The sequence below is a fragment of the Homarus americanus genome, unplaced genomic scaffold (assembly GCF_018991925.1).
Source record: "Homarus americanus isolate GMGI-L3 unplaced genomic scaffold, GMGI_Hamer_2.0 scaffold16963, whole genome shotgun sequence".
Taxonomy (NCBI): Eukaryota; Metazoa; Arthropoda; class Malacostraca; order Decapoda; family Nephropidae; genus Homarus; species Homarus americanus.
This window is the reverse complement of record NW_024753133.1, coordinates 903,527-916,935: the sequence shown is the minus strand read 5'-3', so window position 1 is coordinate 916,935 and position 13,409 is coordinate 903,527. Positions and strand designations below refer to the sequence as shown.

Genomic DNA, 13,409 nt, shown 5'->3' with positions numbered 1-13,409 from the left:
GATTCTAAAAAAAAATAATCATGTGTTGGCTTTTCTGAGTAAGAGGAGATATAACGAAAAACTCTGACTGGCTCACTTCAGATAATACGTAAAAATAACGCTCAAAATAACGTAACAATTACAGTGAAGACTCAAATGTATTGTCAGGGGAGAGAATAAAATTATAATGAGAATGTTATTAAGATTGCAATGAGAACCTGCCTTAATTCCTCTTAGCCTATCCCCTCACGTCGACTAACCAGACTCAAACTCAGTCTCACAGTTTTACATCTAAACCATAAAACCAAGACAGTATTTACCAGCATTATAGAACACAGTTTTGGGGCAATGTTCTAACACCTACATAGATGTCTGGGTATAAAATCTTATCACCTCAATAAGGGAAAATTTTTAGCTACATTATATGCACATGAAGACACGTTTTGCATATTCATCTTCGACAAACAATAAATAGAAACAGCAGAACATATAAGGAAAAATATTACTAAAAGAGTAAATAACATACAAAGAATACATAAATAAATAAATAATAATATGTATAATTTGCACCTGGATCTGTTCTCATTCTGGTAATAATCTTCTCGGATACACAAAGGTTCTTAGGTTGGATTTTCCTCGTAGGTAAAGATGTAATGATTGACTTAAGGTGAAGAACAAAAAATAACTTAAAAATTGCATTATATAACAAGAAATAGCACAAAAGGAAAACCGAATAGCATAAAACAAAAATATTGCATAAAAATTACAAAAATAAAATAAAATAGGCAAAAATAGCATACAACTAACACAAAAAAAACATAAAAATTTCCAAAAATAGCATCAAAATTTAAGACTCTACCTAAAATAATTACACACACTTTGCACCTGTTACAAGAAAGGAAAAAAATATATATATAAAATCAATACACAGGCCCCGTACTGCTGATATGAACCACGGGCGTAAGGTCTGCCTAGCGATGTTACGAATGCTCCTGAATTTTTCCTCCTTGAAGACACTGTTTTGGGATCGTGTCTACTAAAATATTCACCTAATACACAACAGGTACTTCACAATTCTGCTCTAGTGGTGAGAGGAAAGGAAATTCATCGAGGCTTGAGAGAGAGAGAGAGAGAGAGAGAGAGAGTCCCTGGTAGTGGCATTAGCTAGGGGGTGGGAATACTGTCACTGATAGACCAATACTGTACACTAATTACCACAGAGAATAATATAAAGGGTGTCGGATGTCCAATGAGGCGTGTTGTGTAGCGATAGTGTATGTCAACAAGATTACACAATTACTCACACCTTGATTACAGGATAAACCCAAATGGCAGCTGATACCTGCCTTAATACCTGTGTAATTTTCAAGTAATTATCGTTTGTTATCAATAAATACACAAATTTCGACCAGTTTTTACCTTGATGTTGAAAATTCATAAATATTTCAACCACTTGATTAGTTTGACCCTCTGAAGGTGTCAATTGCATTATCCTTGAAGGGTTAAACCGTGCTTAAAAGGCTGTATATCTTCTCGAATGTGTTAAACCGCCATCCTCCAGGGGTTAAACCATCACCCTTAAAAAAAACACACAGTAAACCTCGACGTGTTAAACCACCATCCTCAAGAGACTAAACCAACCTCCTCAAACGACAAACACGCAATCCTCAACGTGTTAAACCACCATCCACAAAGAATTAAACCATACTCATCTAGTGATTGATCTTGACTATGATACACACATGTCCTCACGAGAACAGACAGGGGTATAATGAGGCCTGAGTGTGTGTGTGTGTGTGTGTGTGTGTGTGTGTGTGAGTGTGTGTGTAAGTGTGTGCTCCACCATCACTCAATGCTACATCTGAGGGGAAATCCTGTTGGGTGATGAACTGGGCCTAATACTGTGTAATTATCTGGTTGATGTGTGGTTGAATGATAGCTTGACTTGTTGATAAGGTTGATACTTTGGTTAGCAAGGTTGATACCCGTAGCTGATACCTTAAATGTGGTTGATACTCTTAGCTGATACCCTAAATGTGGTTGATATCCCTAATGTGGTTGGTATCCCTAATGTGGTTGATTTGGGTGATAAATTAGTTAATATGGTTGATGAATTGGTTGGCATGGGTGATAATTACATGGTATGGATGACTCAATAGTTACTGCCGCTGATTACCAAGCTAATATGACAGTCTAATTAGTTGAATTGATTAATTAAATGGTTTATGCTGTTTGATGTCCTGATTACTGAGGAGGGTCATGTGACAGGTGTTGAGGTCACTTGACAGGTGTTAAGGTCAAGTGACAGGTGTTGAGGTCGCGTGACAGGTGTTGAGGTCGCGTGACAGGTGTTGAGGTCACTTGACAGGTGTTAAGGTCAAGTGACAGGTGTTGAGGTCGCGTGACAGGTGTTGAGGTCACTTGCCAGGTATTGATGAGGTCACTTGACAGGTGTTGAGGTCACTTGGCAGGTGTTGAGGTCACTTGACAGGTGTTGAGGTCACTTGGCAGGTGTTGAGGTCACTTGATACGTGTTGTGGTCACGTGAGTTTTAAGGTAATCAATATTATGGGCGTGAGTGTGTTTGGACAGGAAGCAGGCGTGGATGTGTTTGGAAAAGTGGGAAGCGTGGGTGGTAATGTGGGCGTGGGTGTTACTGTAGGCGTGGGTGACTGGACTAATGGACCCCAGTTCTAAGGTGCCAAAATACTAATGGACTCGAATGTAGGTATGTTGGGTCAGAGAGGCGTGTGTGGACAGGTTGGAGGCGTGATGATGACATGTTGGAGGCGTGGTAGAGGCTCAAGGAAATGTTGGGGATATGTTGGAGGCGTGGTGGAGGCTGGAGGACAAGTTGGAGGCGTGGGAGTGCGGGCTGGAGGTTGGCACAGGACCAAATGCCGCTGACAAACGACACCGCCGGCTACCCACTGTCTGGCCGCGCCCACACGCCTCTTCCACGTAAACCCAGACCACCGCGCCTTCTCCAACGTAAACAAAGACCTCTGCGCGCGCCTTCCCTCACACCCACACGCCCCTCCAAAGTATACAAAGACCTTTACACCTTCTCCAACGCCTCTCCAACATAAACAAAGACCTTCACACCTCCAACATAAACAAAGACCTTCACACCTCCAACATAAACAAAGACCTTCACACCTCCAACGTAAACAAAGACCTTCACACCTCCAACATAAACAAAGACCTTCACACCTCCAACATAAACAAAGACCTTCACACCTCCAACGTAAACAAAGACCTTCACACCTCCAACATAAACAAAGACCTTCACACCTCCAACATAAACAAAGACCTTCACACCTCCAACATAAACAAAGACCTTCACACCTCCAAAATAAACAAAGACCTTCACACCTCCAAAATAAACAAAGACCTACCGCTCTACCAGTTTATGTGGCACCTGAGGTCAGTTTACACACACACAGACACAAACTTTTTGGTGAATAAACGCGATGACTGTTAAGAGTAAGTATGTATGTATGTATGTATAAGAGCTAAAATGGAGTTTCTGAAGCTTCAGTATATGGCAAGTAGGGGAGAGGAAGGGGGGGGGAGGTAAACCCCTTAGTACCTGGTAAATAAGGAAATATGTACAGGTGGTGGCTTGTGGGTAACCTCAAAAGGTACACCCGCCCGACAACCACACCTACATATCCACACCTACATATCCACACCTTCACAACTCCTTAGATTAAGTTAAGCTAGGTTATATTAGGATTAATTAGGTTAGGTTAGGTCCAACTAAGTTATAGTTAGGATCAAACAGGTCAAGTTAGGTCCAGCTAGGTTCGGTTAGGTTAGGTCAGCTTAGGGCCTATTAGGACTGGGGTCCATTCCAGCTACACCAGTATCTGATAAGCAGACAGTTTCTGAAGTCAGATCAGGAAACTCTTTATAAAAACTGACGCCGCCACCGATAGGACACTGTAACTCCGTGAGAGAGAGAGAGAGAGAGAGAGAGAGAGAGAGAGAGAGAGATGTATCACTTTGTTATTGGTGGTGGAGACGGCCATGGTGAAGGGTGTAAGTGAGGGGAAAGATCACCACTGGTTTTTGTTGAGTAAGATGTTCCCAGGATTTGGTGAGGGGAGAGACGGAATCCCCTCCCACTATCTTCCCCCTCATACACCCACACCTCCACCCACGCCCATACCCTCACCCACACCTTCACCCACGCCCATACCCTCACCCACACCTCTTCCATGAATGAGTCTAAAATATCGAGACAAGAGAAGACTATAAGAAAACCAATATCTTTCTATCTATCCATCCATCTATCCATCCATAAATCTATCTATCCATCCATCTATCCATCCATAAATCTATCTATTCATCCATCTATCTATCTATCCATCTATCCATGCGACCATCCTAAGACGCCCAACAGTAAGCCATCATTACTGTGCTTGAATATTTCCGTATTTTATTAACACTGGAAATGCTTATCTTCACCGTCATGGGATCGAACCCGGGACCTCCCTGCTGTACGGTAATTGGGTTACCTGGCGAGACAAAGTTACAGCCAGGTGATTACTGGAACTCGTTTAACAATAAATGATTTACCCCCATCAACATTATCCTAAGCATAAAGTCAAGACCAAACGCCTTATGCAGGGAGATACGCTAATTAACACACCTGTCTGCCCGTCTGTCTGTCTGTCAATCAACCTGTTTCACCTAAATTTGTTAGCAGTAAGAGACTAAGGTTTTTCGTAATTAAGTATTCTCTTTGTCCATTCGTGTGTGTGTTAGTCTCGTCTGTTCCTGTGTTTATGGGTTTTAATATCTCATACTAGGTAGGGTACAAGGGTGTGGCTAACTTACCAGGCACTAGTAGTTGACAGCACTTGGTGGCCAGTGGTCCCTCACACCTGTAATGGGAAAATACGGTAATTAATACACTGTAGCAACACACCTGTATAGTCCCCTTCACTAGTGCGTTTACAGGGACTCGTCATATAAACATTCCACAAATCATTATCTTTGTGGTATCAGTTTTAATATTGTTTGAATTTGATTCCTTAGTATGTTCACTATTGTGTGTTTCCTTCTGTCGTATGTAAACAAACACAGGGCTGCCACACAGCACAAAACCTAACGAGCCCCTGTAAACGCACTAGTGAAGGTGGCTGTACTTATATTACACCAATGATTTACCCAACCCAACCTAACCTACCACATTATATCATCAAATTCACGTTTAAAAGTTCTATGCATCCTGTAAAATAATAATAATAATAATAATAATAATAATAATAATAACAATAATAATAATAATAATAATAATAACAATAATAACAGAAGACGATAACTAGGGAATCGAAGGAAGCAACGTAGAGAGGTGTGAACAAAGGCGAATTAAAGTTACTAACACTACCAAGCGTTCGTTCTCGTGGCACTGCCTTCGGCACTCTCCGCCATCACCCAATTTGCATGGTAAAATCCGAACCCGAGATTGGTGTTGGAACGATTGGGTGTGGATGGAGTGGTACTGAGATTGGATGTGGATTGATGGCACTGAGATTGGATGTAGTGGCACTGAGATTGGATGTGGATTGATGGCACTGAGATTGGATGTAGTGGCACTGAGATTAGATGTGGATATAGTGGCACTGAGATTGGATAATTTACACACAGTGGCACTAGAAGCTAAACTCTTTCAATCCACCTCCCATTTTTCTTCGCTAATCACGTCAATTAATAAAAGATTAAGTTAATGATTATTCCTTTATAAACAAAACAAAACGGTCCTTACAAACACATGAACACCCACAGCTGAATCACATCAATAACAATAACAGTAATAATCAGCAATAACAATTACAATAACATTTAGTACAAATAACTTATAAATTTTTACTGGAAATTAAAAATGTGTTGAATATGATCATTATAACGAATATCAATAAACACATAGCAAATATTTTCAGTGTTAGTGGTAAAACAAAGCGTGTGTGTGTGTGTCCCGACTACGGTGCTGACAGTAAATGTACTCAATGCCACGCCCACATCTCATCAGCCCACCAATTAGGACAAGTGTGTCTCTCTCTACCCTGCCCACACCTCATTAATCCACCAATCAGCGAAAGTAATGTATTCCTTTGCTACGCCCACATCTATTCAATCCACCAATTAGCTACAACTTATTATTACACCTTTCTTGATTCCACCATTCAGCAGACAACTTGACCCATGTGCGGCCCATCTTTCGTTTTTCACCAATCAGCATAAAGATGTTGTTAACTGCCCCGCCCAGCCTTATTGCTTCTACCAGTCAGCTTTTATGCCATATTCCCTTCACACGTAAATTCTCCCTGCACGCAAATCTGAGATACACAGGAGTAAGTCTGATGGACACACGCAAATCTGAAGTCCACACGTAAATCAGGGATGTACAGGTAAATCCCGGAGAGAGAGAGAGAGAGAGAGAGAGAGAGAGAGAGAGAGAGAGATTAGGACCGTAGCAGCCGCCCAATAAATCACTATCACTCACAATTGAAGGCGCTTAAGTCCTCTTGTTCCTCCACGATAGACGGCGGCACTGTCCCTCTCCTCTGCCACGACCAACACACACACACACACACACACACACACACACACACACACACACACACACACACACACACAGCCGATGGCCGAGTGGATTGATGGATAAAATTTACACCGGTGAAACGTTATGTTTTACTATGCAAAACAAACCTACCTGACATATTGATTGTTACACCTGTATATGCATTATAAACAGGTGTGTCTTCTTTACATACATACCTACATGCCTACCAATATATATTTATTCATACATACATCCATACCTACCTACCTAATTAATTACTTACCTACCTACCTACCTACCTACCTACCTACCTACCTACCTACCTACCTACCTACCTACCTACCTACCTACCTACATATATTCATACAAATACATACCTGCCTAATTACTTACCTGCCTACCTACTTACCTACCGACATACATACATACATGCATACATACATTGATACATACAAAGGTTCCAAAAACTACAGTGCCAACTTTAAACCTTTATCAGTATATATTTACAGGTTAACTATTTATTTGAGGTGATAAAGGTTCAGGAGGGAAGAGGGGAGATGTGAGGTAAAGGGGAGGAGGCGTGAGGTAAAGGGGAGGAGGGAAGAGGGGAGATGTGAGGGAAGAGGGGAGATGTGAGGTAAAGGGGAGGGGAGGTGTGAGGTAAAGGGGAGGGAAGAGGGGAGGTGTGAGGTAAGGGGTAGTCAATAAGGAACCGTAGTGTATAGGGAGGGAAGGGGGGAAGGAGGGGGAAGGGCAGAAGAAGACAGGAGATAGGAGGGAGCGAAGGAGGAGGTAGGCAAGAGATAGGATGAAGGGATGAGGTAGGAGGCAGGGGGTAGGTGGGCGCCTCAGATGCTGGACACTGGCTGGGCTGAGGCGCACATTCAAGCAGAACCCCCACACCACTACCTCCCGCTGCTGCTCCCTGCCTCTCTGTCTGACTATCACCCTGCCTGGCTCTCTGACTATCAACCTGCCTGGCTCTCTGACTATCACCCTGCCTGGCTCTCTGACTATCAACCTTCCTGGCTCTCTGACTATTACCCTGCCTGGCTCTCTGACTATCACCCTGACTGGCTCTCTGACTATCAGTAATCACCCAGCTTGGCTCTCTGCCTGACTCGCACTGACTGTTTGTGTGGCTTCCTTCATGACTGTCAGACTGACTGGCTCTCTTCCTAACTGTCAAACTGACTGATTCTCCCAGACTGCCAGAATGACAGACTATACAGTAAAACTGACGGGCTGTCTGTCTGACTGAGACTGACTGCTTGAGTGGCTGACTGTTTTTATAAAGATATCTGTGTCCATGGCTACAAGACTGGTTATGTGGCTGGCTAGGTGGGTGTCTGTGAGTGGCTAGGTGGGTGTCTATGTGGCTGGCTGTCTGGGTGACCTGCTGGCTGATTGGGTGGCCGGCTAGGCTTGCTGGCTGGCCGGCTAGACTGGCTGGCTGGGTGTCTGGGTGGCCGGCTTGGTTGGCTGGTTGTCTCCCTGGCTGCTAGCTTTAAATCCCTCCCACACTCTCCTCTTGCTCCCCTGTGTCCTCAGTGTGTGTGTGTGTGTGTTCGCGCGTGCCAGTAGCAAACAAAACCACCATACAGCAAAACAAAACAAAACACGATTCTGGTGAGTGTGTGTGTGTACTCCAGCACCCCGTCAATGTTGGTGAGGATAGCGGTGCGGTGACGTCACACTCCGTCAAATGACTCCGCCGCCGCCAATACCACCACACACACACATATACTGTACACACACACATACACACTAAGGTTGTCGGGGCAGAGGGTGAATCTCCACCACCAACATTCACTCCTGCACCTGCTTCTTCACTTACCTCCATCACCCACACTACCTCCTCTCACTCACACACACACACACACACACACAACTTAAATCTTACAAAATAATTACATAAGTGAGCACAACAAGGTACGATAATATAAAAAAAAGTAAAAACATTGTCCGCCTTTCCCTCGTAAACTTTACACCAGAGCCACGCACCATAAATATGAATATCCCCCCGACATGAAATGAATTAAAAACAAAATTCATACACTAGTGATCAAACTACAACCGATGGCAATAATCTAACTTTTAAATAAAAAAAAATGTAGGTCACTGGCCTAGAGATGAATTTATGAATGAAAACTGAGTAGTGTGGACAGATGGTAGGTGGACCATCATGACGGGTGTGGGGCGTGTGCGGGGAGGACAATTGTTGACACCTGTACACCCACTCTACGTGTCAAAGTTGCAATATCAACCAAAATAAGTGTAGAAAAGGGGAGAGATCACCTTGGTGGGACGGAGCTGGCAGGTTTTGAAGCGCAGGGACAAAGAGAGCCTCCAAACATTTGCCACATCACCTTTAAGCTCTCACATTCTTCTCTCTCCATAGGCCGTTTTTGTTGTGTTATTTCTATGTCTCCTTTACGTGTACTTATCATCCTTCACCCCGACCTCTCACCACATGTTTACCACCACTAACTTTACCACTACTGATGGTTTAACGGGACGTGGCCACACTATTATCGTACACCAGCCACACAACCAACACTCTCCATATTGATTTGGTAAGCAAGTGCCGACGTTCGCCAGGCCACGCCACTTGTTCCCTCCCTCACAAACCCCTATCACTGTGTTAAATCTGCTTATGAGGAAGATATTAAATATACCTCAATATAACAAACTAACATAGATAATATTAACAAACACAACAGCAAGTAGAGGATATGGATGATAGAGCCGCAAGCACCCGTAACAGACAAGACCATAGTCCCCAGTTCGTACCCAAAGTCGGCAACTCGAGACCCTTATTACTTGTGGATTATCAATATGGCGAAAAATATACGGACTTGAACCTGGTCTGGTGTCACTTTGGGGAATCCTTCATTGATTATAGATGGTGTAGATGGTGCGATGACCCAAGTGTGGTGGTAGTGGTGGTAATGGTGCTGTATACAGTAACTTGACTTCATAATGGTGATAACACTTGATCAATAATAAACCCTCCTGGTCGCTCTTCACGCGGTACAGAGGTGCAAAATCAACATTACTCAGTTACACCATTATCACCAGTTGAGGTTATAATAGTCCTCCTGCTCCACGACGTTCACCAAATCATCCTCTCTACTGCTTCATTCACTCCACACTCCTCCCCCTACTACCTCTCCTAACCCGTTCACTTTCCATTTCCAAAAACTCGAGGAATTTCTTATTTTCACACACACACACACACACACACAAGAATGCGATACACAACTAATACAATTTAATCTCACTTATCTATACATTCACCTAATATTAACATTACCTATAAATTAGCATATAATTAATACATCCATTTTTATATTAGCATATCATTAAGATCGCCAGGTTATTCAATCATAAGGGTCTAACAGCCTCATCTACATAATACATAAGACTGTAAAAGATGGGGGAGGTGCTGTAGTGTTGGTGAGTCATTGAGGGAGATGCTGTAGTGTGTTGGTGAGTCATTGAGGGAGATGCTGCAGTGTTGGTGAGTCACTAAGGGAGACCAACACACCTGACTCATTAACCTACATACACCTGATTCAATAACCTGCATACACCTGACTCAATAACCTGCTTACACCTGACTCATTAACCCGTACACACCTTAAAAGCCAAACCTGACTCCAGCCTCCCTCATATACCCTTACACCTTATCTTCACTCATCCTAACATATTTATACACTGTAAATTAATGATCATTGTTAAATATTATTATTATAGTAAAGTATAGAGGTAAGGCAGTAGGTCACACACACACACACACACACACACACACACACACACACACACACACACACACACACACATAAACTATTTTGCATTTTTAAAAGCTGACTGCTAACCCCATAGTTGTGAATGGGCCTTCGGTTACGTCATTGTTAATTGATTACGAGATAGTGTACGTGAGGAGAGGAGGAGGGACAGAGGGAGGGAGGGAGGGAGAGGAGGTAGAGAGAGAGAGGAAGTAGTGTAAAAAAAAGAAGAGAGGTGGTGGTCGCACAAATCATAAAGAGAGGAATGTTGAGCGATAAATTCTGGATAGTTGTTGTTGTTATTGTGTTGGTGTAGTAGTGGTTGTTGTTGTGTGAGGGTGTAGTAGTGGTGGTTATTGTGTGGTAGCGGTTGTTATTGTGGTTGTTGTGTGGTGGTGTAGTAGTAGTGGTTGTTGTGTGGTGGTGTAGTAGTAGTGGTTGTTGTGTGGTTGTTGTGTGGTGGTGTAGTGGTTGTTGTGTGGTGGTGTAGTGGTGGTTGTGTGGTGGTGTAGTGGTTGTTGTGTGGTGGTGTAGTGGTTGTTGTGTGGTGGTTGTGACGTGCGCGTTTTCGGAATCGTTTATAATCAGATTTTAATTATCTATCTATCAATCAATCTCAGGTAGAGCTTCAGTGTCACCTTTACGCCATTTTTTTTACGTAATATTTGAGTTTTATCGTAAGGAATTCAACCAATCACTTACCGGGAATGCTTATTGAATAGACTCTCGAGAATTTCGATCCTGGACCTGTGTGTGTGTCACCATACTTCCCCACTCCCGCCCTACCATTGTATGTTAATCCAGCACCATTAGCGCATCGTCGGTCGACACAAGCAAATGGACAAACTATGTAGACCCCCATCAGGGAAAATCGCAGACACAGGCAACCAATCAGAGGTCGAGGTGAGGTCAAGAACGTCGCCCATTCGCTGAGAGATGACTGAGGGGGAGGAGTTTGGCGAGAGAATTCTCAGGATTATACTGAAACTTTAATGGATAAATTCTTACCTTATGACACTTCCTTGACGATCAGAATATAATTCAAAAGCAAACAACGAATTTCTCCATCAAACATTATTATTACGAAGTTAATATAAGGCAAACTAGGCAGATAATTGATTCCTGAGGGAGACTGCAAGCACACGCTGGCTGGGGATTGGTCCAATCAACTCCCTGATTAGTGAATGACCTGCCAATAGGCTAAATCAGCTAACTGGACCGTGAAGATACAGTACAATCTCACATACCCGCGCCATTGTTGTCACTAAAGTAAACCACACGTCAATTCTTATAATAATAATAATAATAATAATAATAATAATAATAATAATAATAATACACAAGTCTCAAGATTTCCTAACCTAACCATAATTTGAGGAGGTCGTAAGCCACACCGTGACCACCTCTCAGTCAATAAAAATGAGAACAAAATTCATCGCGGTAAAATAAACAAGTCATTATATAGTAATGGTAATATAACACAAGGGGCAATGACCGCGTAGCAACCATTAAATATGTGTCTGTTTGTTTGTCTTACGATGCTATATACCATCCTATTAACACCTGTAATAATAATAATAATAATAATAATAATAATAATAATAATAATAACAATAATAATAACCAAGGACTCGTGACTACATATGATCAGTGGACCAATAAAGTTCAAATTGAGTCAAAATGGATAGTTCAATAGAGGTGTGTTGGGTGGATGAGGGTGAGCGAGGTGGGACTCAGGTGAACGATATCATAAGGACTGAGGTGCCACGTACGTTAAATGATTAAGAAACACGAGATGACGTAACGTATATAATGAATTAACTGTTATCTATTGATCTGTCTATTGATCTATCTATCTAGTTATCTGTGTCTATCTGTTCCTCCTACATCCATTCTCTCACACCCACACCTTCCCTCCACCTACAGCCCCCCCTCCCTCCCACCCCCACACCAGGCTACACGTCAGCGCAGGTACACACACACAGCTTGCCGAGGTTCAGGTCGTCCTCCACACTCCACCTTTAATACGGTCACTCGAGTCTCATCCGCTCTGAATCAGCTGGTCCGGGTAGGCCTAAGCAGCCTCTAGGCCTATCATCTTTGTTTACGATGAAGTTGTCGAGCGTGAAAGTGATGGCAGTCGTGTGTGGGTGACCTAATGTAAGGGATTGAGTGTGACTCTTTACTTAGAGCGCCACCTAACCCTAGACCCTACTACCCCTAGCCAAGACATCTCAGCTATCATCTTTACAGAGGAGGCTAGTGAGGGGGGGGGGGCGTGACTAAGCCTAGCTGACGATTTTTTTTAACTGATCGGTGTTCGTAGTAGGCCTATAGGTCGTGTGTGAATGTGTGTCCTCACTGTTCCTGGCTCACCCGCAGTAAAACACGTCCACTAACACAAGAATCTACCTTGAAACAACAACCATACATGTACCACAACTACCACAATCCTGTCATCTGCCTAAGGAAAACAAACCCTTACCATAATTTCCTCATCAATATAACATAAACAACTAACATCTACCACAACCTTCTTACTTTATTATATTAAACCAAACCACTAACATCAACCACAACTACCACAATCCTGCGACAACCATTCCCCACACAAGCCATGGCAAATTTGAATTACACTTCCTATTTCTCCCACTTCCGTTTTCCTATTTTCCCCATTTGACAAGTTTTCTTTTCTTTTTTTCAATTAAAAATTTCCCTAATGTCTTAACTATTTGTATAAAAATAATAATAATAATAATCTATAACCAGAATCTCAATATACATACTGCAGCACTTTCAACACACCATCACTTTTGTTTATGGAACGTCATTGTGGCCCTAAGCTCCATTAATTCCCTTTATGAGGTTCAGCGATATGGCGCACAAACTCCTTTATTTCCCCACGAACCACAAACATGTCCCACACTTCCCTTATTTTTCTTCTTATTGGTGTTGTTTCCTGGTGTTTTCGTTACGTCGTCTCGCTAAACTACCAGACAAAAAGATTTCACAGTTATTTCTTAGTTTTCTGACCCATCAACACCCAGCAACACTAGTCAACACCC

General features: G+C 42.6%; 1 long non-coding RNA gene across 3 annotated transcripts in view; it reads right to left on the bottom strand.

The window, feature by feature from the left end:
• LOC121855283 overlaps nt 1-13,409 on the bottom strand; it is a 102,056-nt gene that overhangs the window by 16,464 nt on the left and 72,183 nt on the right. For all 3 annotated transcript variants that reach the window (XR_006086762.1, XR_006086760.1, XR_006086761.1), the window contains one exon: nt 4,825-4,871. This is a non-coding gene — a long non-coding RNA (uncharacterized LOC121855283). The remainder of the gene's footprint in view (nt 1-4,824; nt 4,872-13,409) is intronic.